This window comes from Arachis ipaensis, chromosome B5 (assembly GCF_059453495.1).
Source record: "Arachis ipaensis isolate K30076 ecotype BB chromosome B5, ASM5945349v1, whole genome shotgun sequence".
NCBI lineage: Eukaryota > Viridiplantae > Streptophyta > Magnoliopsida > Fabales > Fabaceae > Arachis > Arachis ipaensis.
Window position 1 is genome coordinate 61,486,899 of NC_142440.1, and position 27,137 is coordinate 61,514,035.

General features: G+C 40.3%; 2 non-coding genes across 2 annotated transcripts; both read left to right on the forward strand.

Annotated features, from left to right (window-relative positions):
* Window positions 1–11,397: 11,397 nt before the first annotated feature.
* Window positions 11,398–11,504, forward strand: LOC148564391 (small nucleolar RNA R71). The gene has a single exon (XR_015884716.1). It is a non-coding gene; the product is annotated as a small nucleolar RNA R71 (small nucleolar RNA).
* A 4,383-nt stretch (window positions 11,505–15,887) lies between these two features.
* LOC148564392 (small nucleolar RNA R71) lies at window positions 15,888–15,995 on the forward strand. Its single transcript, XR_015885425.1, has one exon. It is a non-coding gene; the product is annotated as a small nucleolar RNA R71 (small nucleolar RNA).
* The last annotated feature ends 11,142 nt before the right edge of the window (window positions 15,996–27,137 follow it).

Sequence of the window (27,137 nt, forward strand, 5' to 3'; positions counted from 1 at the left end):
CCACCGGATACATAAATGCCACAGACACATAACTGGGTGAACCTTTTTAGATTGTGACTCAGCTTTGCTAAAGTCCCCAATTAGAGGTGTCCAGGGTTCTTAAGCACACTCTTAATTTCGCTTTGGACCTTGACTTTAACCGCTTAGTCTCAAGTTTTCACTTGACACCTTCACGCCACAAGCACATGGTTAGGGACAGCTTGGTTTAGCCGCTTAGGCCAGGGTTTTATTCCTTTAGGCCCTCCTATCCACTGATGCTCAAAGCCTTGGATCCTTTTTATTACCCTTGCCTTTTGGTTTTAAGGGCTATTGGCTTTTTGCTCTTGCCTTTTGGTTTAAAGAGCTTTTGGCTTTTTCTGCTTGCTTTTTCTTTTTCTTTCTCTTTTTTTTTGCTGTTTTTTTTTTCTGCAAGCTTTTGTATTCACTGCTTTTTCTTGCTTCAAGAATCATTTTTATGATTTTCAGATTATCAAATAACATTTTTCCTTTTTCCTTATTCTTCAAGAGGCAACATATTTAACATTCATAAACATCAACTTCAAAAGACATATGCACTGTTCAAGCATACATTCAGAAAACAAAAAGTATTGCCACCACATCAAAATAATTAAACTAGTTTCAAGGATGAATTCGAAACCATGTACTTCTTGTTCTTTTGTAATTAAAACAATTTTCGTTTAAGAGAGGTGATGGATTCATATTCATAACTTTAAGGCATAGACACTTAGACACTAGTAATCATATAATAAAGACACAAACATAAATAAAACATAAAGCTCAAAAATCGAAAAAAAAGAAAATAAATAAACAAGGAGATTAAGGAATGAGTCCACCTTAGTGAGGGTGGCGTCTTCCTCTTCTTGAAGAACCAATGGTGCTCTTGAGCTCCTCTATGTCTCTTCCTTGTCTTTTTTGCTCCTCCCTCATAGCTCTTTGATCTTCTCTAATTTCATGGAGGATGATGGAGTGCTCTTGATGCTCCACCCTTAGTTGTCCCATGTTGGAACTTAATTCTCCTAGCTAAATGTTGATTTGTTCCCAATAATTCTGTGGAGGAAAGTACATCCCCTGAGGCATCTCAGGGATTTCATGGTGAGGAATCTCTTCATGCTCATGTTGAGGTCCATGATCTCTTATTTGCTCCATCTTTTTCTTAGTGATGGGCTTATCCTCTTCAATGAGGATATCTCCCTCTATGTCAATTCCAGCCGAATTGCAGAGGTGGCATATGAGGTGAGGAAAGGCTAACCTTGCCCAAGTGGAGGACTTGTCAGCTACCTTGTAGAGTTCTTGAGGTATAATCTCATGAACTTCCACCTCTTCTCCAATCATGATACTATGGATCATGATGGCCCGGTCTATAGTAACTTCAGACTGGTTACTAGTAGGAATGATTGAGCGTTGAATGAACTCTAGCCATCCCCTAGCCATTGGTTTGAAGTCATGCCTTCTTAATTGACCCGGCTTGCCTCTTGAGTCAATTTTCCATTGAGCTCCTTCCTCACATATGTCTATAAGGACTTGGTCCAACTTTTGATCAAAGTTGACCCTTCTTGTGTAGGGGCGTGCGTTCTCTTCCATCATTGGCAAGTTGAACTCCAGCCTTACATTTTCCGAACTGAAATCTAAGTATTTCCCCCGAACTATGGTAAGCCAATGCTTTGGATTCGGGTTCACACTTTGATCATGGTTCCTTGTGATCCATGCGTTTGCATAGAACTCTTGAACCATTAGGATCCCGACTTGTTGAATGGGGTTGGTGAGAACTTCCCAACCTCTTCTTTGAATCTCAAGTTGGATCTCCGGATACTCATTCCTTTTGAGCTTGAAAGGAACCTCAGGGATCGCTTTCTTCTTGGCCACAACTTCATAGAAGTGGTCTTGATGGACCTTTGAGATGAATCTCTCCATCTTCCATGACTCAGAAGTGGAAGCAATTGCCTTCCCTTTCCTCTTTCTAGAGGTTTCTCTGGCCTTAGGTGCCATAAATGGTTATGGAAAAACAAAAAGGTATGCTTTTACCACACCAAACTTAAAATGTTTGCTCATCCCCGAGCAAAAGAAGAAAGAAAGTAGTAGAAGAAGAAGAAAATAGAGGAGATAGAGGGTGAGGTGTTTTCGGCCAAGGTGAGAAGTTAGGGTTGTGTTGTGTGAAAATGAAGAAGGAATGAGGGGTTTATATAGGAGGTGTGGAGGGGTTTAGGGTTCGACCATTTAGGGTTGGGTTTGGGAGGGAAAATATTTTGAATTTGAAGGTAGGTGGGGTTTATGGGGAAGAGAAGATGGATGTGAGTGGTGAGGGAGTGATGGGAAAGAGTGAATGAAGTGATTGGTGAAGGGCATTTGGGGAAGAGAATTATGAAAAGGGGTGAAAGGGAGAGAATAGGGTTAGGTGGGGATCCTGTGGGATCCACAGATCCTGAGGTGTCAAGGATTTTTGATCCCTGTACCCTTTAGACGTGTAAAATGCCCTATACATACAATCCTGGCGTTTAACGCCAGACTGCTGCCTATTTCTGGCGTTAAACGCCACTTCTATGCTCTGTTCTGGCGTTTAACGCCAGGTAGATGCTTGTTTCTGGCGTTAAACGCCAGCTTGGTGCCTGTTTCTGGCGTTAAACGCCAGACAAATGCTTGTTTCTGGCGTTTAAATGCCAGACTGTTCTCCTCCAGGGTGTGCTATTTTTCATTCTATTTTTCATTCTGTTTTTAATTTTTTCAGTAGTTTTTGTGACTTCACATGATCATCAACCTAAAGAACACATAAAATAACAATGGAAAATAAATAAATATAATTAGATAACATTGGGTTGCCTCCCAACAAACGCTTCTTTAATGTCAATAGCTTAACAGTGAGCTCTCATGGAGCCTCACATATGTTCAGAGCAAGGTTGGAACCTCCCAACACCAAACTTAGAGTTTGAATGTGGGGGTTCAACACCAAACTTAGAGTTCGGTTGTGGCCTCCCAACACCAAACTTAGAGTTTGACTGTGGGGGCTTTGGTTGACTCTGCAGTGAGAGAAGCTTTTCATGCTTCCTCTCCATGGTTACAGAAGGAGATCCTTGAGTTTTAAACACAAGGTTGTCCTCATTCAGTTGAAGGATCAATTCTCCTCTGTCCACATCAATCACAGCTCTTGCTGTGGCTAGGAAGGGTCTTTCAAGGATGATGGATTCATCCTCATCCTTCCCAGTATCCAGGATTATAAAATCAGCAGGGATGTAAAGGCCTTCAATCTTTACTAGCACGTCCTCTACTTGTCCATAAGCCTGTTTTCTGGAGTTGTCTGCCATCACTAATGAGATTCGGGCAGCTTGCACCACATAGATTCCCAGTTTCTCCATTACAGAGAGTGGCATGAGGTTTATCCCTGATCCAAGGTCACATAAATGCTCAATCTAGTTATCCTCTAATCTAATCATTGTTGATGCACAATCAATCCCCGGCAACGGTGCCATAAACTTGATGCACGGAAAACTTGTCTCTTAACAAATTTCCTTCGGCAAGTGTACCGAATTTGTCGTCAAGTAAAAACTCACAATAGAGTGAGGTCGAATCCCACAAGGATTGATTGATCAAGCAACTTTAATTAGAGGAATGTTCTAGTTGAGCGAATCTAGGATTTGAGTTTAGAATTGCAGAAAATAAAATGGCGGGAAGGTAAATGACAGAAAAAGTAAATGCTAGAATTAAAGAACTGAAAGTAAATTACTGAAGTAAATTGCAGAATTGTAAATGGGAATGGGGGAATTACTCATAAGAGTAAATAACAGAAATTAAAGAGAATGGGTAAGATCATAAATGGGGAGTTCATTGGGCTTAGGAGATGTTGCATTCTCCGGATCAATTTCATTTTCATCTCTTCCTCAATCAATGCACTCATTGATCTCCTTGGCAATCTTAAGTGATTGAATTACAATTTCTTGTAATTCAATATCTCAAATCTTGATCATTAGCCAATTCCTTGGTCAATTGCTCATGAGAAGAGATGAAGTATGGTCACTGATTATACCACATGTATTTCCCAAATCAAGTGTTGAGAGGATTATAGTCACATATCCATACAAACCCAATTTGGTCCAGCATGAGAAAGCATTTCTAGCTTGATCTCTTCATTCCTCTTTCAAGGTTCAGAAGAGATCCAAGTATGAATAGCTTCTTTTCCAAGATAACTACCTAATTGGATAAAGATCGAAAGCTTTCAAGTAAAATCAAGAGAAAAGATAGAAGAAGAATAATGAAAACTAGTATTGATCCATCAAATTACAACAGAGCTCCCTAACCCAATGAAAGGGGTTTAGTTGTTCATAGCTCTAGAAAATGAAAACAAAGATGGAAAATACATGATGAAAACTAGCAGTGCAGAGAAAGTAAATACAGAGAGTAATTATATGCCCAGAGGCTCCCTATATTTTCCAACTCCCTAATTAATTCAAAGCTACTCCTATATATACTACTCTTCTACTCTTCTAGTTGGTTCTTCAAGTCTTGGGTCTGGGCCTTTGGATCTTGAGTTTGAAGCAGTTATCTTCTTCATTGGGCTTGGCTTTACTTGCAGGAAGAAAGTGTGAAGTGGTCTGAGACTTTTGCTCAGGACGTTAGTGGTGTTAACGTTCAGTGAAAATATGGGTTCGAGAACGTTAGTGACATTCAACGTTTTCACTAACGTTCCTTACCCAAGTAAGAGCCACGTTAACCTCAACGTTAGTGGCACAAATGTTGCCACTAACGTTGCCTCTTTGTCCTTCGCGCACGTTATTGGGACTCAACTTTCCCAATAACGTTGAGAAGCCTCCCCCTTCCCTACGTTAGAGTCCACGTTAACTTAGTTAACGTGGCTCTTTTAACGTAGGCTTGCCAACCTTCGAGAACGTTAGTGACACTTAACATTGTCACTAACGTTCGAATGTGCCCCTTAGCTCCCACGTTAGAGTCCACATTAACTAGGTTAACGTGGCTTCTAACGTGGCCATGCTAGCCATCTCCAACGTTAGTGACAAAGTTGAGTGTCACTAATGTTGGCTCAACATTCCCTTATCCACGTTAGCTTCCACGTTAACTAAGTTAACGTGGGAGTTAACGTGGCTCATGGTGGTATGTGTGGGCTCCTTCCAACGTTAGTGACAATGTTGGGTGTCATTAACGTTGGCGTCACCTCCCTATTTCCTCACGTTAGCTTCCATGTTAACTAGGTTAACGTGGGAGTTAACGTGGCCTAGTGTGACTTGGCCAACGTCAGTGATAATGTTGAATATCACTAATGTTGGCTTCCCCCTTTCTTCTTAACGTTAGAGGCCACGTTAACTAAGTTAACGTGGTGACTAACGTGGCCACTCATGAGCTTGGTCCAACGTTAGTGATAATGTTAAGTGTCACTAACGTTGGCTCCATTTCCTTTCTTCCACGTTAGAGTTCACAATAACTTAGTTAACGTGACTCTTATCGTGGGCAATGATGGCTTCGAGAGCGTTATTGGCAATCACTTTTCTCATTAATTTTGTAAGTTACTCCCATTCCACGTTAGTGTTAACGTTAGTGTAACTAACGTAGCCACTAATGTGGTTCTTCTTTGCTTCCTTTGTCCTGAAATCAAGCAATAAAGTGCATCAAAGTTCTAGTCCAAGTCATGGGAAATGCAACATCCAATTTGTCCTTAAATTCATGCAAAATCCTCATGAAATCATGTAAAGTACACAATGTATGCTTGAATCAAGATGTAAGTGAATATCTAACCAAAACTAGCTTATTTCCTAAGGAAATGCATGAAACTACCCTAAAAACAGTAAAGAAAAGGTCAGTAAAACTGGCCAAAATTCCCTGGCATCACAACACCAAACTTAAAGCTTGCTTGTCCCTAAGCAAGTACTGGAACAAGAGAATGATGAATGGAATGCCAAGAGAAATGAGTCATTCTTGTGGAAGTCATGTCCCTAGTTTTATGGTGGTTTCATGCATAGCAACTTAGGTTCATTCCTGGCTTTCAGACCTTTATCATGTCCTAGAATACTCACTGTGATTGCATCCCATGAAACTTTTATTTATTGATCCTTTTGTTGTTATTTCAGGGCTTATTTGTGTTCTTAGGCTAAGTGTTCTGTAAGGAGGCAACTCTTTAAAATAAGCTTTCAGCCAACACTCCCGAACTAGTTGGTTCAAGGTGCTAGGTGTTGAAGCACCCCTAAGGACTTACTTGCTCAAGTCTCTCCCCCCTACATACACACCACAGGCATATAGTTTATTTATTTTCTTTTCTTGAGACCTTGGTGTCCAGCACCTCTTTGGGTTACTAAATGCTCTGTAGTGAGGGTTACTCTTGATAGTGGACTTTCAGCTGATAATCCCGAGTTAGTTAACCCAAGTTACCAAGTGATAAGGCACCCCTAAGAGCTTATTCATCCAAGTAGATCCCTCACACAGGAACACCACAGACACATGCCTCAAGATTAAAACCATTGGTGCCTAGCCTTATTGCTTACTCTTTTTCTTTTATTCCTCAACTTTGATTGTTCTTTCCCTTTTTCTTATTAGTATCTTCTTATTTAGCTAGTCTCATGGGGTGTGTCTCAAGCATAGTATTCATGACAGTTGTCCTCCCACCTTATGGTTGAACCAACTTAGCTAACTTATGACTATACCATAAACTCATGAACTTACTCCATAGTATGAACTCCTCTCTGGTCTTTAAAAACACACATTCTCTTTTCATTTGATTTAATGGGACAAACATACAAGTAAGCAAAGTAAGGATGCAGTGACATAGAGACCAACAAACATAGACCTTTTCAACAAAAACTTAAAAGACAGAATTTTAAAAAAAATTAAACTAACATGGAAGCAAGTTCTATTTCAAACAAGATCTTCCTTATTTAAAGCATAGAGAAAGAATGACCAAAGAAGGAACTCCACCACCTTTTACTCATGTGGTTGCCCATGCTCTCCTTCTTGCTTGTCCTCCTGGTGTTTTTCTTGATTGCTTGTGCTCCCACTTCCCTTGCCTTTTCCAAGCAGCTTTTTCCAGAAACCACCATCTTCCATCTTCTTCTTGAGTGTTTCCTTCTGCTGTTTCACCTTCCTCTCTTCTTGTTCTACAAAATCTTTTTAGACCTCATCATATGTAGGGATGGTATAGTGTAGATGATGCATATTACTGGACATGTAGTTCAACTTGGCTTGAGTGTTGACGTTAAACTCCCCCCTATGTAGTTGCCGCCCTTCATTAAGTACAGTGAACTCATTGAATGCTTTCATCTGGGCTATTTGTCGCTGATTGAGTTCCTGTAAATGCTTATCTTGACGTTCTTGCCTCTCAGTAACTTGGTGGATGGTTTGAGTGAGCTGGGAGTATTATTCCTGTTGCTGCTCTATTTGTTGTTTCTGCCACTCTTCTTGTTGGCTCATCCGGTTTAGTATTTGCTCTTGTCCTTCCATATGTCTCATCCCCAAATCTTCAATAGCTCTTAGAAGGTGATTCATATTCAAGTTGGCTGGGTAAGGATGCTCTCCTTGTTGATATTTTTCCTAATGAGACTCCTCTTGGTGAGCTCCTTCTTTTGCTTTTAGTTTCCCTATTTGTGGCCTTCTTTGTTGCTGAGCAAGTGTAGTATAGGCCATACGCTGGGTTGTCATTAGCCTCCCAGGGTTCACCCAGTCTGGATTGCTGTCCTCAAAGACCACCTTGGCCTTTGTGCACAATCAGAGAATGGTGCTGGGGTACCAAAGCCTGGCACCTGATTCAAGCTTCTCAGCTGAATCTTGAATTCCCTTAGCTATAAGTTCATGCACATTGATTTCTCCACCTTGTACTAGGCAATGTACCATAGTTGCTCGATTAATATTTACCTCTGAATTATTTGTAGCTGGGAGAATAGACCTCCTCACGAGTTCAAACCACCCCTTGGCTTCTGGGCTAAGGTCTCCCCTCTTGATGAACCGGGGTCTCCAATCTCCATACCTCTCCCAGTCAGCTGCTATAACACAGATGTCAGTCACAATCTCAGTGAGCTCATCATTGTCTTGGCTTTTACTTATCCTTGCATGATAGCTGGGCTCATCAAAATGTGGTGATTTCAGGTGAAGAGTTCTTATTATAGCATTTGGGCTGAAGTCCACCTCCTTTCCTCTTACATAGCTTTTGAAGGTTGGGGCCCTGGTTTTGTCTTCTCTGACCACATTTGCGTAGAACTCTTTGATGAGGTTTGCATTGATCTTCCCCTCTGGATTGGTGAGCATTTGCCACCCTCTTTCTTCAATCTTCTCCCGAATCTGTGGGCAGTCGTCTTCATTGATTTGGAAGGTTAACTCGGGCAGTATCTTTTTGAGCTTTATCCGCTCAAATTCTCATTCATGGAAGGCAGTCTTGAATCTCTTCTCGTCGAAAGGAATGTTCTCCATTGGTTCCTTCCTCTTCTGCCTCTTGGAGCTTGATGATGCCATGAATGAAGTTAATGCGAAAAGGGTGTAGTGAAGGGAAGAAATGTGGGATTTAGAGAGTGGGAAGTTGAAGAACTAGTTGCTGGAAAGTGAAGTGCAAGGGATATGAATTTCAAATGTGGAGATGGTTCGGATTGGATCCACTTATATAGAGAAGTGATGAAGAGATGAAAGGTGTGGATTGATGGGGTTGGTGTATGATGAACGGATGGGGTTTTGTATGGAGTAAGCACGAGGATTACCAACTTTATGATGGAGTTGGTTCAGTTTCCAAGTTTGTTCTTCCTCCAATGTTGCATGGCAACCATTCCCAATGCATTCCCCCTTGAGGCACGTGTGTAGTACCTTCTTCATAAAGTGGCCGAACCTTTCTCATTAAAATGTCCAATCAATCTCCTTCAATGCTCCTTTCCTTTTCCCTATAAAAATAAAATAAGAAAAATCAATATCATAAAAAGTTTTTAAACTTTTCAGCTAGAATGATAAAGAGAAGAAAAGATTTTGTTTATTCATGAACTCCAACTAACTAACTAACTGTGTATCCTTTTATGCACATTGGTGGCACCATGGGGTGACACCAAACTTAGTTTGGAACACTGTGATGAAAAGTTCTGTTCAAAACTCCAAGACTAGCATGCTCTCAGTTGCATTCATGCTTTCTTGGCATGCTTTGAACACCAAACTTGTTCTTCACTATATACTGCAATATAAGGACTTCACCAAGTTTTTGTCAAGTTTGGGTTGGAATTCATGAATATTGACTTATTCACTAGTAAAAGCTAATAAAACATGGGTTGCCTCCCATGAAGCGCTTCTTTAGCGTCACTAGCTTGACGTTTCTCCTTCATCAGGGAGGTTGATAATGCTTCAAGTCCTCCCCTCTTGCCTTGGACTTATATCCATTGGTTGTATCAATGATCTCTACATGTTCCAAAGAGAGAACTCTGTTGATAGTAAAGACCTTAGGTAACTGAGATGGTACAGTGGGAAGATTAGGGGGGATATCTGGGAAGTAAGCTGAGATCACTTTATCTCCTGGAGAGAACCCTTCCGTAGGGATCTTCTTGTTCCTCCACCCCCTTGGTACCTTCTTCTTTGTCCCTTTTGATGCTGCCTTGCTCTTGGCGGCTTCTTCTTCTAAGGAAATTTTGTTGTTGTCTTCACATGCCTCTAGTGGTTTAGGTTCCTCCAGCTTCTCCTTGAGCTGTGACAATTGCTGTTTGCCTTGTTCATCATTCAGTGGGTTCTCAGATGTGTTGGTTGTGCTTCAGTGCTTGTTTCCTCTGTCAGCATCTCATTATGATCATTGCTTGGTTCTTTGTTTTCTTGGTCTGCTTCTTGTGAGAGTTTGAAGACATTAAAGCTAAGTCGTTCATCATGGATCCTCAATATTAGCTCCCCTCGCTCCACATCTATGAGTGCTCTGGCTGTAGCTAGGAATGGTCTTCCCAATATGATTGGGTGAGTGTGACTCTCTTCCATGTCCAAGATGACAAAGTCTGTGGGAAGAAAGTATTTCCCCACCTTTAACAACACGTTTTCCACCACTCCTCTTGCTTGTTTTTGAGTTTTGTCAGCCAGCCTGATGACTACATCTGTGGGCAATATCTCATTGATCTGCAGCCTCTTCACCAGGGATAAGGGCATTAAGTTGATGCTTGCTCCCAAATCGCAGAGTGCTCTATCAAACATTGTTTCCCCTATGGCACAGGGGACATGAAAACTCCCTGGATCTTTTCTTTTCGTAGGCAACTGCGGTTGAATGAGGGCACTGCACTCCTTGTTCATCACTATAGTTTGGCCTCCCTTGAGTGAGCTTTTTCTGGGAAGTAGCTCCTTCATATACTTGATGTATGCAGGCATTTGTTGGATAGTCTTGATGAACAGTATGTTCACATGCAAAGATGCAAACAAGTCAAGAAATCTTGAGTATATTCTCTTCTCCACAGCACCATTGAGCAATTGGGGAAAAGGTGCATAGAGTCTCAGCAGCTCCTGTTTTGAGATTTCTGGTTCTTGGTAATCTTTTTCCCCCTCCTCTACTGAGGTATCTTCAGGTTGTTCTGACAGCTTGCTTGGCTTGTCCTCAGTCTCCTTATCACTTTAGTGACCATCTTGTAATCTTCCCATCTTACTTTCTTTGTTTCGCCTCTCGGATTCTTCTCTGTGTCACTTGGAAATCCATCTGTGGGTTTGGGAATTTGCTCAGAGAGATACCCCACTTGAGATTCCAACCTCTTGATTGTGTCTCCCTGGTTCTTGAAACTGGCTTGCACTTCCTCCTTGAACACCTTGTTGTCTTGAATCTCCTTGCTTATGCCTTCAAGTAGATTCTCAATCCTTGAGATTCTTTCATCAAATGATGATAGGTCAGGCTAAGGAGGGTTATTCTGGCCTTGATATGAATGTGGAGAGGTGTTGTTATGGGGGTGTTGATATGGTCTAGATGTGAAGTGCTGGGTGGCTGCATTGTTTGGATTTGGGCGTCTTTGATCAAGGCTTTGGTCTTGTTGATTTCCCCACCCAAAGTTTGGGTGATTCCTCCATTCAGGGTTGTAGGTCTTGGAGTATGGATCATGGTTTTGCCTAGGTGAATTCCCAATGTAGTTGGCTTGCTCCTGAGTACCCTCTGCTTCTTCATTCACTCCTTCTTGGGTTGTTGATGAAGTGGAGATTGCTGCTACTTGGTTCCTCTTCATCTTCTTGGTGAGGTCAGCCAGCTGCTGGGTAATGAGCTTGTTTTGGGCCAGCAGAGCATCTACATTGTTTAGCTCCATTACTCCTCTTGTGTTCCCTCTTTCGGAAGCATAGAAGTAGTCGTTCTCTGCTACTGTTTCAATGACATCTATGGCCTCTTCAATGGTCTTCTTCTTGTTCAAAGATCCTCCGGATGAATGGTCTACGGCCTTCTTTGACTCATAAGAGAGCCCTTCATAGAAAATGTGCAGCTGTACCCATTCGTTGAACATATCGGGTGGGCACCTCCTTGTTAGGTCTTTAAACCTCTCCCATGCTTCATATAGAGTCTCACCATCTTGTTGCCTGAAAGTTTGGACCTCAGCTCTCAGCCTATTGATTCGTTGAGGAGGGTAAAATCTTGCTAAGAATTTGTTCACCACATCTTCCCAAGTTGTCAAGCTCTCCCTTGGGAAAGACTCCAGCCACTTGGCTGCCTTATCCTTGAGTGAGAATGGAAATAAGAGCAATCTATAGGCATCAGGATGAACACCATTAGACTTCACTGTGTCACATATTCTCAGGAAGATGGTTAGATGTTGATTGGGGTCCTCTTGGACACTTCCTCCGAACGAACAGTTGTTCTGAACAAGGGTGATGAGCTGTGGTTTTAGTTCAAAATTGTTGGCATGGATAATTGGCTTTTGAATGCTACTTCCACAGTTTCCTGGGTTTGGATTGATGTAAGAGCCTAAAACTCTTCTATCCTCCCTAGCATGATTTGCTCGACCTCTTCCGCCATGGTTGTGAGTCTCTTCTTCGTGATGGTTTTCCATGTTTTCTTCCATGTTTGGTTCAAAGTATTCCTCAAAGTGTTCCTCCTCTTCTTCAGCACCAACTACACGTTTTTCTCTTGCCTCCCTCCTTAGTCTAAGGAAGGTTCTCTCAGGTTCAGAATCAAAGGAAGTTGAAGCCCCACTTTTTCTCCCTGTCATACAACCAACAAGTACAAGCAAAGAGAATGGGTGCAGAAAGTATATCTGTCAGAATTACTGTTAGTGTGAGTGATGCAATATATCAAACAGTTAGCGGGTTAGTGAGATGAATGGTAAATAACAAAGAAAAAGTAGGGGGAAGGGAAGAAATTAACTAAAACAGGAAGTAAATGACTCAAACAGAAAATTAAATCAAACAAAAATAAATGCTCAATCTAGTTATCTCTAATCTAATCATTGTTGATGCACAATCAATCCCCGGCAACGACGCCATAAACTTGATGCACGGAAAACTTGTCTCTTAACAAATTTTCTTCGGCAAGTGTACCGAATTTGTCGTCAAGTAAAAACTCACAATAGAGTGAGGTCGAATCCCACAAGGATTGATTGATCAAGCAACTTTAATTAGAGGAATGTTCTAGTTGAGTGAATCCAGGATTTGAGTTTAGAATTGCAGAAAATAAAATGGCGGGAAGGTAAATGACAGAAAAAGTAAATGCTAGAATTAAAGAACTGAAAGTAAATTACTGAAGTAAATTGCAGAATTATAAATGGGAATGGGGGAATTGCTCATAAGAGTAAATAACAAAAATTAAAGAGAATGGGTAAGATCAGAAATGGGGAGTTCATTGGGCTTAGAAGATGTTGCATTCTCCGGATCAATTTCATTTTCATCTCTTCCTCAATCAATGCACTCATTGATCTCCTTGGCAATCTTAAGTGATTGAATTACAATTTCTTGTAATTCAATCTCTCAAATCTTGATCAATAGCCAATTCCTTGGTCAATTGCTCATGAGAAGAGATGAAGTATGGTCATTGATTATACCACATGCATTTCCCAAATCAAGTGTTGAGAGGATTATAGTCACATATCCATCCAAACCCAATTTGGTCCAGCATGAGAAAGCATTTCTAGCTTGATCTCTTCATTCCTCTTTCAAGGTTCAGAAGAGATCCAAGTATGAATAGCTTCTTTTCCAAGATAACTACCCAATTGGATGAAGATCGAAAGCTTTCAAGTAAAATCAAGAGAAAAGATAGAAGAAGAATAATGAAAACTAGTATTGATCCATCAAATTACAACAGAGCTCCCTAACCCAATGAAAGGGGTTTAGTTGTTCATAGCTCTGGAAAATGAAAACAAAGATGGAGAATACATGATGAAAACTAGCAGTGCAGAGAAAGTAAATACAGAGAGTAATTCTATGCCCAGAGGCTCCCTATATTTTCCAACTCCCAAATTAATTCAAAGCTACTCCTATATATACTACTCTTCTACTCTTCTAGTTGGTTCTTCAAGTCTTGGGTCTGGGCCTTTGGATCTTGAGTTTGAAGCAGTTATCTTCTTCATTGGGCTTAGCTTTACTTGCAGAGAGAAAGTGTGAAGTGGTTAGAGACTTTTGCTCAGGACGTTAGTGGTGTTAACGTTCAGTGAAAATATGGGTTCGAGAACGTTAGTGACATTCAACGTTTTTACTAACGTTCCTTACCCAAGTAAGATCCACGTTAACCTCAACGTTAGTGGCACAAACGTTGCCACTAACGTTGCCTCTTTGTCCTTCGCGCACGTTATTGGGACTCAACTTTCCCAATAACGTTGAGAAGCCTCCCCCTTCCCTACGTTAGAGTCCATGTTAACTTAGTTAACGTGGCTCTTTTAACGTAGGCTTGCCAACCTTCGAGAACGTTAGTGACACTTAACATTGTCACTAACGTTCCAATGCGCCCCTTAGCTCCCACGTTAGAGTCCACGTTAACTAGGTTAACATGGCTTCTAATGTGGCCATGCTAGCCATCTCCAACGTTAGTGACAAAGTTGAGTGTCGCTAACGTTGGCTCAACATTCTCTTATCCACGTTAGCTTCCACGTTAACTAAGTTAACGTGGGAGTTAACGTGACTCATGGTGGCATGTGTGGGCTCCTTCCAACGTTAGTGACAATGTTGGGTGTCACTAACGTTGGCGTCACCTCCCTGTTTCCTCACGTTAGCTTCCACGTTAACTAGGTTAACGTGGGAGTTAACGTGGCCTAATGTGACTTGGCCAACGTTAGTGATAATGTTGAATATCACTAACGTTGGTTTCCCCCTTTCTTCTTAACGTTAGAGGCCACGTTAACTAAGTTAACGTGGTGACTAACGTGGCCACTCATGAGCTTGGTCCAACGTTAGTGATAATGTTAAGTGTCACTAACGTTGGCTCCATTTCCTTTCTTCCACGTTAGAGTTCACGTTAACTTAGTTAACGTGACTCTTATCGTGGGCAATGATGGCTTCGAGAGTGTTATTGGCAATCACTTTTCTCATTAACTTTGCAAGTTACTCCCATTCCACGTTAGTGTAACTAACGTAGCCACTAATATGGTTCTTCTTGCTTCCTTTGTCCTGAAATCAAGCAATAAAGTGCACCAAAGTTCTAGTCCAAGTCATGGGAAATGCAGCATCCAATTTGTCCTTAAATTCATGCAAAATCCTCATGAAATCATGTAAAGTGCACAATGTATGCTTGAATCAAGATGTAAGTGAATATCTAACCAAAACTAGCTTATTTCCTAAGAAAATGCATGAAACTACCCTAAAAACAGTAAAGAAAAGGTCAGTGAAACTGGCCTAAATGCCCTGGCATCACATGGTGCCTATGGTACAAGGTATTAAGAACTTTCCAGGATCCTGTTTCTTCTGAGGCAATCTCAGTTGATCCAGATCACTCAGTTCATTGATGAGCAAGGGAGGTTCATCTTCCCAAGTCTCATTACTAAATAATTTGGCATTCAGCTTCATGATTGCACCAAGGTACTTGGCAACTTGCTCTTTAGTAACATCTTCATTCTCTTCAGAAGAAGAATACTCATCAGAGCTCATGAATGGCATAATGAGGTTCAATGGAATCTCTATGGTCTCTAGATGAGTCTCAGATTCCTTTGGTTCCTCAGAGGAAAACTCCTTGTTGATCACTGGACGTCCTAGGAGGTCTTCCTCACTGGGATTCACGTCCTCTCCCTCCTTGTAGGTTCGGCCATGATGATTAAATCAATGGCTTTGCACTCTTTCTTTGGATTTTCTTCTGTATTGCTTGGGAGAGTACTAGGAGGAGTTTTAGTGACCCTTTTACTCAGCTGGCCCACTTGTGCCTCCAAATTTCTAATGGAGGACCTTGTTTTATTCATGAAACTTAAAGTGGCCTTAGATAGATCAGAGACTATATTTGTTAAGCTAGATGGATTCTACTCAGAATTCTCTGTCTGTTGCTGAGTGGATGATGGAAAAGGTTTGCTATTTCTAAACCTGTTTCTTCCACCATTATTAAAGCCTTGTTGAGGCTTTTGTTGATCCTTCCATGAGAAATTTGGATGATTTATCCATGAGGGATTATAGGTATTTCCACAGGGTTCACCCATGTAATTCACCTCTGCTATTGCAGGGTTCTCAGGATCATAAGCTTCTTCTTCAGAAGATGCCTCTTTAGTACTATTGGATGATTCCTTCAATCCATTCAGACTCTGAGAGATCATATTGACTTGCTGAGTGAATATTTTATTCTGAGCCAATATGGCATTCAGAGTATCAATTTCAAGAACTCCCTTCCTCTGAGGCGTCCCATTACTTATAGGATTCCTCTCAGAAGTGTACATAAACTGGTTATTTGCAACCATGTCAATGAGTTCTTGAGCTTTTGCAGGCATTTTCTTTAGGTGGATGGATCCACCTGTAGAATGGTCCAGTGACATCTTTGATAGCTCAGACAGACCATCATAGAATATATCCAGGATGGTCCATTCTGAAAGCATGTCAGAAGGACACTTTTTGGTCATTTCCTTGCATCTCTCCCAAGCTTCATAGAGGGATTCACCTTCCTTTTGCTTGAAGGTTTGAACATCCACTCTAAGCTTGCTAAGCTTTTGAGGAGGAAAGAACTTGGCTAAGAAAGCCATGACCATCTTATCCCAAAAGTTCAGGCTATCTTTAGGTTGAGAGTCCAACCATACTCTAGCTCTGTCTCTTACAGCAAACGGGAAAAGCATAAGCCTGTAGACCTCGGGATCAACCCCATTGGTCTTAATAGTATCATAGATCTGCAAGAATTCAGTTAAGAACTGAAAAGGATCTTCGGATAGAAGTCCATGAAATTTACAATTCTGTTGCATCAGAGAAACTAATTGAGGTTTAAGCTCAAAGTTGTTTGCTCCAATGGCAGGAATTGAGATGCTTCTTCCATGTAAATTGGAATTTGGTGCAGTAAAGTCACCAAGCATCTTCCTTGCATTGTTATTGTTTTCGGCCATGTTGTCTTCTTTTTCGAAAATTTTTGTTAGATTTTCTCCAGAGAGTTGTACTTCAGCTTCCCTTAGCTTCCTCTTCAGAGTCCTTTCAGGTTCAGGATCAGCTTCAACAAGAATGCTCTTATCCTTGTTCCTGCTCATATGAAAAAGAAGAGAACACAAAAGAAAATATGGAATCCTCTATGTCACAGTATAGAGATTCCTGTATGTGAGTATAAGAATAGAAGAATAGAAGAAGAGAAATTCGAACACCAAGAGGAAGAGAGGGTTCGAATTTTGAGATGAAGAGAAGTGTTAGTAAATAAATAAATAATTAGAAGGAGATGAGAGAGAGGGAATTTCAAAAATTAATTAAATTAAAATAATTAGTTAATAAAAAAAAATTTGAAAAAAAGGGGAAGGGATTTTCGAAAATTAGAGAGAGATAATTAGTTAGGTAGTTTTGAAAAAGATATGATTGAAACAAAAAGATAGGATTGATATAAAAAATTTGAAAATCAATTTTAAAAAGGTAAGAAGTTAGAAAAGATTTTGAAATTGATTTTGAAAAAGATGTGATTGAAACTTATTTTGAAAAAGATTTGAAAAAGAAATTTAAAAAGATTTGATTTCAAAAATTAAAGTTGATTACTTGACTAACAAGAAACTAAAAAGATATGATTCTAGAGTTTAAAGATTGAACATTTCTTACTAGGCAAGTAACAAACTTAGTATTTTTTTGAATCGATCACATTAATTGTTAGTAAAGATTTGAAATTATGAAACAAAATAAGAAAAAGATTTTTGAAAATCATTTTGGAATTTTCGAAAATTATGAAAGAAAAATGAAAAAGATTTGATTTTTGAAAAGGATTTGAAAAAGATAATATTTTTAAATTGAAAATTTGATTTGACTCATAAGAAACAACTAAATTATAAAAGGTTTTGAAAAAGTCAACTCAAATTTTCGAAAATTTATGAGTGAAAAAGGAAAAGATATTTTTTTTTATTTTTGAATTTTAATAAAGAAAGAGAAAAACAACCCAAAGACTCAATGCATGAAAATTTTGGATCAAAACATGTGATGCATGCAAGAACACTATGAATGTCAAGATGAACACCAAGAACACTTTGAATGTCAAGATGAACACCAAGAACTTATTTTTGAAAAATTTTCAAGAAAAGAAAACATGCAAGACACCAAACTTAAAAATTTTTATTCTTTAGACATTAACAAATTGAAAACTGCATATGAAAAATAAGAAAAGACACAGAACAAGAAAATATGAAGATCAAACAAGAGGACTGGCCAAGAACAACTTGAAGATCATGAAGAATGCAATGCATGAAATTTTCGAAAATAATTTTTAGAAAATTAAAAAGATGCAATTGACACCAAACTTAAAACATGACTTTAGACTCAAACAAGAAACACAAAAATATTTTTGATTTTATGATTTTATAAAATTTTTTTGGTTTTTTCGAAAATTATTTTTGGGAAAACGAAAAAGAAGAAATATTATTATTATTATTATTTTTTTTTGAAAAGTTTTCGAAAATAAAAAGAATAAAAACAAAGACTTAAAATTAAAATAAAATTACCTAATCTGAGCAACAAGATGAACCGTCAGTTGTCCAAACTCGAACAATCCCCGGCAACGGCACCAAAAACTTGGTGCGTAGAAATCGTGACGGTTCCATTCCTTGGTAACGGCACTGAAAACTTTATACGCACGTTCATAATCTTAATTCTTTGTCACAACTTCACACAACTGACCAGCAAGTGCACTGGGTCGTCCAAGTAATAAACCTTAGGTGAGTAAGGGTCGATCCCACGGAGATTGTTGGCTTGAAGCAAGCTATGGTCACCTCGTAAATCTCAATCAGGCGGATTCAAATGTATTAAGATATTATAGTATACTAAAAGATAATTAAAATAGGATAGAGATACTTATGTAATTCATTGGTGAGAGTTTCAGATAAGCGTGTAGAGATGCTTCCGTTCCTCTGAACCTCTGCTTTCCTGCTGTCTTCATCCAACGATTCCTATTCTTTTCCATGGCAAGCTTTATGTACGGCATCACCGTTGTCAATGGCTACATCTCGTCCTCTCTGTGAAAATGGTCCAATGCACTGTCACTGCATGGCTAATCATCTGTTGGTTCTCGATCATACTAGAATACGATTTACTATCCTTTTTCGTCTGTCACTACGCCCAGCACTCGCGAGTTTGAAGCTCGTCACAGCCATCCCTTCCCAGATCCTACTCGGAATACCATAGACAAGGTTTAGACTTTCCGGATCTAAAGAATGGCCGTCCATGGGTTCTAACTTATACCACGAAGATTCTAATATCTCGAACTCGGTCCTCTGTATTAGATATCTAAAAGATATTCATTCTAGCTTGTTTGCATGTAGAACAGAAGTGTTTGTCAGGCACGCATTCATAAGTGAGAATGATGATGAGCGTCACATAATCATCATATTCATCATGTTCTTGGGAGCGAATGGATATCTTAGAGAAGGAATAAGCTTGAATTGAATAGAAAAATAGTAGTACTTTGTATTAATTCATGAGGAACAGTAGAGCTCCACACCTTAATCGATGGAGTGTAGAAACTCTACCGTTAAAAATACATAAGTGATAAGGTCCAGGCATAGCAGAATGGCCAGCCCCCAAACGTGATCTAAAGATCAAAAGATAATCCAAAGATAGTAAAAAGTCCTATTTATACTAAACTAGTTACTAGGGTTTACAGAATTGAGTAAATGATGCAGAAATCCACTTCTGGGGCCCACTTGGTGTGTGCTTGGGCTGAGCATTGAGCTTTACACGTGCAGAGGTCTTTCTTGGAGTTGAACGCCAGTTTGTAACCTGTTTCTGGCGTTTAACTCCACTTTGCAACCTGTTTCTGGCGTTTGACTCCAGAATGCAGCATAGAACTGGCGTTCAATGCCAGTTTACGTCGTCTATCCTTAATCAAAGTATGAACTATTATATATTTCTGGAAAGCCCTGGATGTATATTTTCCAACGCAATTGAGGGCGCGCCATTTGGAGTTCTGTAGCTCCAGAAAATCCACTTTGAGTGCAGGGAGGTCAGAATCCAACAGCATCTGCAGTCCTTCTTCAACCTCTGAATCTGATTTTTTCTCAAGTCCCTCAATTTCAGCCAGAAAATACCTGAAATCACAGAAAAATACACAAACTCATAGTAAAGTCCAGAAATGTGATTTTTATTTAAAAACTAATAAAAATATACTAAAAACTAACTAAATTATACTGAAAACTATGTAAAAACAATGCCAAAAAGCGTATAAATTATCCGCTCATCAGAGGGAAAAGAAAAAGGAGGATTTGGGGAAGGGAAAGATAAGATATTTGGCAAATTAGGATAAGCTGTGCGACGCAAGCGACGTGGATGAGTGGGCGATGCGTTCGCGCGACTTGCGCTTAAATTAATCGACGCGGTCGCGTCAGTCACGCAGATGTGTGTCACGCGTTTTGAGCTACTGGCGCGAGGGCAGCCTCGCGCTCACACAACTCTCTGTTCAAAATTCATTATTGCCAAAATTCCAGGGTGACACGGTCGCGTGGTTGACGCGGTCGCACGAGTGGCCAATATTGGGATATGACGCGGACGCGTGAGCCATGCATCCGCGTGGTAAGGCTTGTGCGTTCAGCACCAGTACAGTACCACTCTAGCATAACTTTCGGTCGTGCACCCTATCTTACGTCGATTTTCAGGTCACGCGTCCATGTGAGTGACGCGGACGCGGTTGCGTGGGGTGATTTGTGCCAAAGGCACGCCTCCAGCCACACTCTCACGTGACTTTTTGTTCTATTTCTTATTCTTTCTGATCCACCTGCGACCCGGACGCGTCGGCAATGCGATCACGTTGCGTTCAAAAATTTGAAAAAAAAAATTTTATATAAAAATATGCAAATAGAGATGCAAACTAAATGTGCTGATAAGGAGAAGAGTTATTGAATAAGAAAACTAAGAATAAAGAAAGGAACGATCATACCATGGTGGGTTGTCTCCCACCTAGCACTTTGCTTTGACGTCCGTAAGTTGGACGCTCCACGAGCTCAGTCTTCTGCTGTGGGTGGATCCTCCAAGAGGAAGATATCTAGCTCCTTGTTTTTCTTCAACTTCTCGCCATGATATAGCTTTAAACGATGTCCATTAACTTTGATAAGTTCAGAGCTTGAAGGATAACTTAGGTGAAAAACTCCGTACGACTCAGCCTTCTCTACTCTATATGGACCTTCTCATCTTGATCTCAACTTGCCTGGCATGAGCCTCAGTCTAGATTTGTAAAGGAGGACTAAGTCCCCAGGTTGGAACTCTTTCCTCTTGATGTGCTGATCATGTACAGCCTTCATCTTTTCCTTGTACAGCCTTGAGTTCTCATAAGCTTCCAGGTGAAGGCTTTCCAATTCTTGCAGTTGCAACTTCCTTTCAGCTCCGGCTTTCTCAAATCCCATGTTGCACTCCTTTACTGCCCAAAAGGCTTTGTGCTCTACTTCAACTGGGAGATGACAGGCTTTTCCATAAACTAAGCGAAAGGGACTCATCCCAATGGGTGTCTTGTATGCTGTTCTGTATGCCCAGAGTGCATCTTGTAGCCTGGTGCTCCAGTCTATTCTATGAGATTTGACTATCTTCTGTAATATACGCTTTATCTCTCTGTTAGACACCTCGGCTTGCCTATTAGTCTGAGGATGGTAGGCTGTTGCTACTTTATGAATTATCCTATGCTTCTTCAGTAATCCTGTTAGTCTCCTGTTACAAAAATGGGTGCCTTGATCGCTCATGATTGCTCGTGGTGATCCAAAGTGACAAATAATATTGTTTCTAACAAAGGAAACAACAGTGTTAGCATCATTAGTGCGGGTAGGAATTGCTTCCACCCATTTGGAAACGTAATCTACAGCTAACAATATATAAAAATAACCATTAGAATTTGGAAATAGACCCATGAAGTCAATGCCCCAAACATAAAAAATTTCACAGAAAAGCATAATCTGTTGAGGCATCTCATCCCTCTTGGATATATTACCAAATTTTTGGCATGGGAAACAGGATTTACAAAATTCAGCAGCGTCTTTAAAAAGAGTAGGCCACCAGAATCCACAATCTAAGATTTTTCTAGCTGTTCTTTGAGGGCCAAAATGTCCTCCACTCTCAGATGAGTGACAGGCCTCTAAAATGGACTGGAATTCTGATTGAGGCACACACCTTCTAATTACCTGGTCAGTGCCACATCTCCATAAATATGGGTCATCCCATATATAATATTTAGACTCGCTTTTCAGCTTGTCTCTTTGATGCTTAGTAAAGTTTGGAGGAAAGGTGCGGCTAACTAGATAATTAGCTACAGGCGCATACCAAGGGACTACTTCAGATACTGCTTGCAGGTTATCAAATGGGAAATTATCATTTATAGGAGTGGAGGTATCCTTAATGTGCTCAAGGCGACTTAAGTGGTCTGCCACTAGATTTTGGTTACCACTCCTATCTTTAATTTCTAAATCAAATTCTTGTAGTAGCAGTATCCAACGTATAAGCCTTGGTTTGGATTCCTTTTTAGCTAATAAATACTTTAGAGCTGCGTGGTCTGAATACACAACTACCTTCGTACTAAGTAAATAGGCTCGGAATTTATCCAGAGCAAAAACAATAGCAAGAAGCTCTTTCTCAGTAGTAGTGTAATTAGACTGAGCGACGTCTAAAGTCTTAGACGCATAAGCAATTACAAAGGGGTCCTTACCTTCACGCTGAGCCAGTGCTGCTCCTACTGCATGGTTGGAAGCATCGCACATGATCTCAAATGGCTGGCTCCAGTCTGGTCCTCTAACAATTGGATCTTGAGTCAGGGCAGTCTTCAGTTTATCAAACGCTTATTTGCAATCCTCACTGAACTCGAACTAAATATCTTTCTGCTGTAATCTGGATAAGGGAAGTGCTACCTTACTAAAGTCCTTAATGAACCTCCGGTAAAAACCTGCATGGCCAAGGAACGAACGGACTTCCCTCACAGAGGAGGGGTAAGGCAAACTAGAAATAACATCCAACTTTGCTGGATCTACAGAAATGACAGTATTAGACACAACATGTCCTAGTACAATACCTTGTTTAACCATAAAGTGACATTTTTCAAAATTCAATACAAGGTTTGTACTGACACATCTATCTAATACTCTAGATAAACTATCTAAGCAAAGGCTAAAAGAATCACCATAAATGCTAAAATCATCCATAAAAACCTCCATACAGTCCTCAATGAGGTCAGAGAAAAGACTCATCGTACACCTTTGGAAAGTAGCTGGTGCATTGAACAAGCCAAAGGGCATTCTCTTATAAGCATAAGTCCCAAAAGGACAGGTAAAAGTAGTCTTTTCCTGATCTTCAGGAGCTATATAAATCTGAAAATAGCCTGTGTAACCATCTAAAAAGTAATAATGTGATTTACCTGACAGGCGATCCAGCATTTGATCAATGAATGGAAGAGGATAGTGATCCTTACGAGTGGCCTGGTTTAGGCGCCTGTAATCAATGCAGACCCTCCAGGCGTTCTGTACTCTGGTTGCTATGAGCTCTCCATGCTCATTCTTCACTGTAGTGACTCCAGACTTCTTGGGCACCACTTGTACTGGGCTTACCCATTCACTGTCTGAGATGGGCTAGATGATATCCGCCTCAAGTAGTCTGGTCACTTCCTTTTTGACAACCTCCAAGATAGTGGAATTCAGTCTTCTCTGGGGTTGACGAACAGGCCTTGCTCCCTCTTCTAAAAATATTCTGTGCTCACAAACTTGAGGGTTGATGCCTTCTATGTCAGCCAAGCTCCATCCAATTGCTCTTTTGTGTTTCTTCGGCACACTGAGTAGCTGTTCTTCTTGTTGGGAAGTGAGTTCCCTTGCAATAATAACTGGAAACTTTTGCTTGTCCTCAAGGTAAGCATACTTGAGGTGTGGAGGGAGGGGCTTTAATTCTAATTTCTGCTCATGGTCAGGCTCTAGATTATCTGGGGCTGGTAAAAATGGTAAAGTACTTTCATTGTCCTCAGAAAGTGTCCCCACACTCGGACCTTGTCCTATGTACTTCTCTTCGAACTCCTCCTGGTGAACTTCAGCCACGGTTTCATCTATGATGTCACACTGGAGGATAGAATGATCTTCTGGAGGGTGCTTCATAACTCCATTCAGATTGAAGCTTACTACTCGGCCGTCTATTTCAAAAGAGTATGTTCCTGAAAAAGCATCCAATTTGAACTTCGAGGTCTTCAGGAATGGTCTTCCGAGTAGGATTGATGATGGCTTCTCTGAGTCATTTTGGGGCATCTCCAGGATATAAAAATCAATGGGAAATGTGAGCCCCTTAATGCCCACTAATACATCTTTAGTAACTCCAACCACTGTAATAATGCTTTTATCTGCTAACACAAAACGAGCTGCCGACCTTTTTAAGGGAGGGAGTCTCAAAATATCATATATAGACAAAGGCATTATACTAACACAGGCTCTTAGATCACACATGCAGTCAGAAAATACCACACCACCAATAGTACAATTAACCATACATGGACCTGGATCACTACACTTTTCAGGTATATCTCCCATTAAAACAGATATGGAACTACCTAAAGGAATAGTTTCTAATTCATTAATTTTGTCTTTATGTATGCATAAATCTTTTAGAAACTTTGCGTATTTAGGTAGCTGTTGAATAACATCAAAAAGGGGAACAGTTACCTCAACCTTTTTGAATATTTCTACCATTTTGGGATCATGTTCCAACTGCTTCCTGGGCTTCCTTGCAAGTTGTGGAAATGGAATAAGAATGGCGTTTTCTACAGTGTCTGCGCCCTTTGGTGATTCTTCCTGTGATTGAGCTTCTTCTTCTTCAGCCATGTCCTGTATATCCTCTTCCTCCATAACATCTTCTATTTCCACTACCTCTTTAGCTGAGGCATGTTCTGGTGGATTTGGCTCTTCTTGATTCCTCTCTTGCAATGTGGTTCCAGACCTTAGGGTGATGGCATTAATGCCACCCTTTAGATTGGGTAATGGTTGAGAGGGGATTCTACTGGAGCTCAAAGGCTGGTTATTGGAGTTATTCATTGATCCAATCTGTGAGACAAGAGCTTGCAAGGTAGAGTTCAGACCATTTAGAGTAGAAGTAAGGTTGTTTTCCATGGCCTGTTGTCTCCGATCAATAGATTGTAGTAACTCATCATTAGAAGATGAAGAAGGACAAGTGATCTGAGAGGTCTGCTGTTGGTTGTGCTGTGATCCTTGGAATTTCCTCAGGTGAGGTGCTCTATAAGGCTGGTTCTGGTTCTACTGCCTGTTGTTGTTATTATTCCACCTCTGATTTCCCTGATTGTCTCGGCCTCCTCTGTTATTGTTGTCCCTCCAGATTCCGCACACTCTCTGTGGGACTAACTGTTGGCTTTGCTGTGGTGGAGAAGGTTGAGCTTGCTGAACTTGTTGTTGATTCAATTGCATCTGCTTCAGTAAGTTGGTCATTTCACAGATACTCTGAGTTAGAGCAGCAGTCTCTCTGCTAGAGGATACTTCTGCAACAGCTTTTGAACGGCCTTGTTTCTGCCTGTGATTCTGAGTAGATTCAGCTAAGTCGCTGATCAATTGCCATGCCTCATTAGTGGTCTTGTACTTTTTCATAGACCCATTGCTAGCACTTTCCAATGTGGTCTTATCTTGGGGCCTCATGCCCTGTGTGACTGACTCAAGATCTCTTTCATGAACTTGGCATAAGAAGGTATTTGCTCAAGTGCCTCTGCAAATGGAATCTTTATTTCAAGAGTCCTTAGATAATCTGCAAAGCGAGCAAATTGCTTATCCTGCTCCTCTTTCCGGAGTTTTTGAGGATAAGGTATCTTGGCTTTATATTCCTCAACCTTAGTGGTTAAAGAAGCCTTTTTAGAGGGATTGTTGTCAGCACTTGTGTGTGTCTGATCCCTCACTGGCAATTGAATGCCAGAGTCAGAAGCTGGAGTGACGTTAGACGCCAGCTCACTGTCTGTTCCTGGCGCCTGAACACCAAAAATGTGCCCCTGTTGGGCATTCAGCGCTGGATTCTGCCCCATTTGGGCGTTCAACGCCAGATTCTTGCCCATTTCTTGCGTTGAACGCCAATCCTGCCTTGTTTCTGGCGCTGAACGCCAATTTTGGGCATGGTCTGGGCGTTCAGCGCCAGCCTTCCACCCATTTTCTGGCGTTTTAGTGCCAGAATTATTTTTTCCTGGGCTCTTACTGTCCTCAGGGGAATCTTTGGTGGGTTGCTCATTTCTTGAATTTTTGATGCCTTGAGGTGGGGTATTTAATGTTTTCCCACTTCTTAATTGAACTTCTTGGCATTCTTCTGCTATTTGCTTTGATAGCTGCTGCTTTGTTTCCTTAAACTGTTCTTCCATATGTATATTAGCTATCCTTGTCTCCTGTAACCTGTCTTTGAATTCAGCTAGCTGCTTTGTTAGAAAATCTAATTGCTGATTGAATTCAGCAGCTTGTTTTACAGTACTGAATTCAGCAGTTACTGTTTTAACCTCTTCATTCATGGAAAGGGTTGCTGCTTAGATACAGATGCTGATTCCTGGCAACTGTATCAATGAGCTCTTGAGCTTCTTCAATTGTCTTTCTCATATGGATAGATCCACCGGCTGAGTAATCTAAAGACATCTGAGCTCCTTCTGCAAGCCCATAGTAGAAGATGTCTAACTGAACCCACTCTGAAAACATTTCAGAGGGGCATTTTCGTAGCATCTCTCTGTATCTCTCCCAGGCATCATAAAGAGATTCATTATCTCCTTGTTTAAAGCCTTGGATGTCCAGCCTTAGCTGTGTCATCCTTTTTGGAGGGAAATATTGATTCAGGAATTTTTCTGTCAGCTGTTTCCATGTTCTTATGCTGGCCTTAGGTTGGTTATTTAACCACCTCTTAGCTTGATCTTTTACAGCAAATGGAAACAGTAATAGTCTGTAGACATCCTGATCTATTTCCTTATCATGTACTGTGTCAGCAATTTGTAAAAATTGTGCCAGAAACTCTGTAGGTTCTTCCTGTGGAAGACCGGAATACTGGCAACTTTGCTGCACCATGATAATGAGCTGAGGATTCAACTCAAAGCTACTAACTCCAATGGAGGGTATGCATATGCTACTCCCATACGAAGCAGTAGAGGGGTTAGAATATGACCCCAAAGTCCTCCTGGACTGTCCATCTCCACTTATGTCCATGATGGATATATGGATATAACTTGGACTGATTTATCTTTTTATTTATTTTATTTTATAAGAAGTAAATACTTAAATAAAATAAAATAACTAAAAAGAATTTGAATTTTGAAATAAATTTTTTTTTTCGTAAAAAAAATTAAAAATAATTAGTTAAAAAAAAAGGAAATTTTTGAAAAAGAGGGAAGATATTTTCGAAAATTAGAGAGAGAGAGTTAGTTAGGTAGTTTTGAAAAAGTTAAGAAACAAACAAAAAGTTAGTTAGTTAGTTGAAACAAATTTTGAAAAGATAAGAAGTTAGGAAGTTAGAAGAGATATTTTGAAAAGATATTTTTGAATTTAGTGAGGAGAGAGAAAAACAATAAGATAGTACAAGATTTAAAATTTTTAGATCTAATGCTCCTTGTTTTTGAAAATTTTGGAGGGAAAACACCAAGGAACACCAAACTTAAAAATTTTAAGATCAAGACACAAGAAAACTCAAGAACACTTTGAAGACTCACAAGA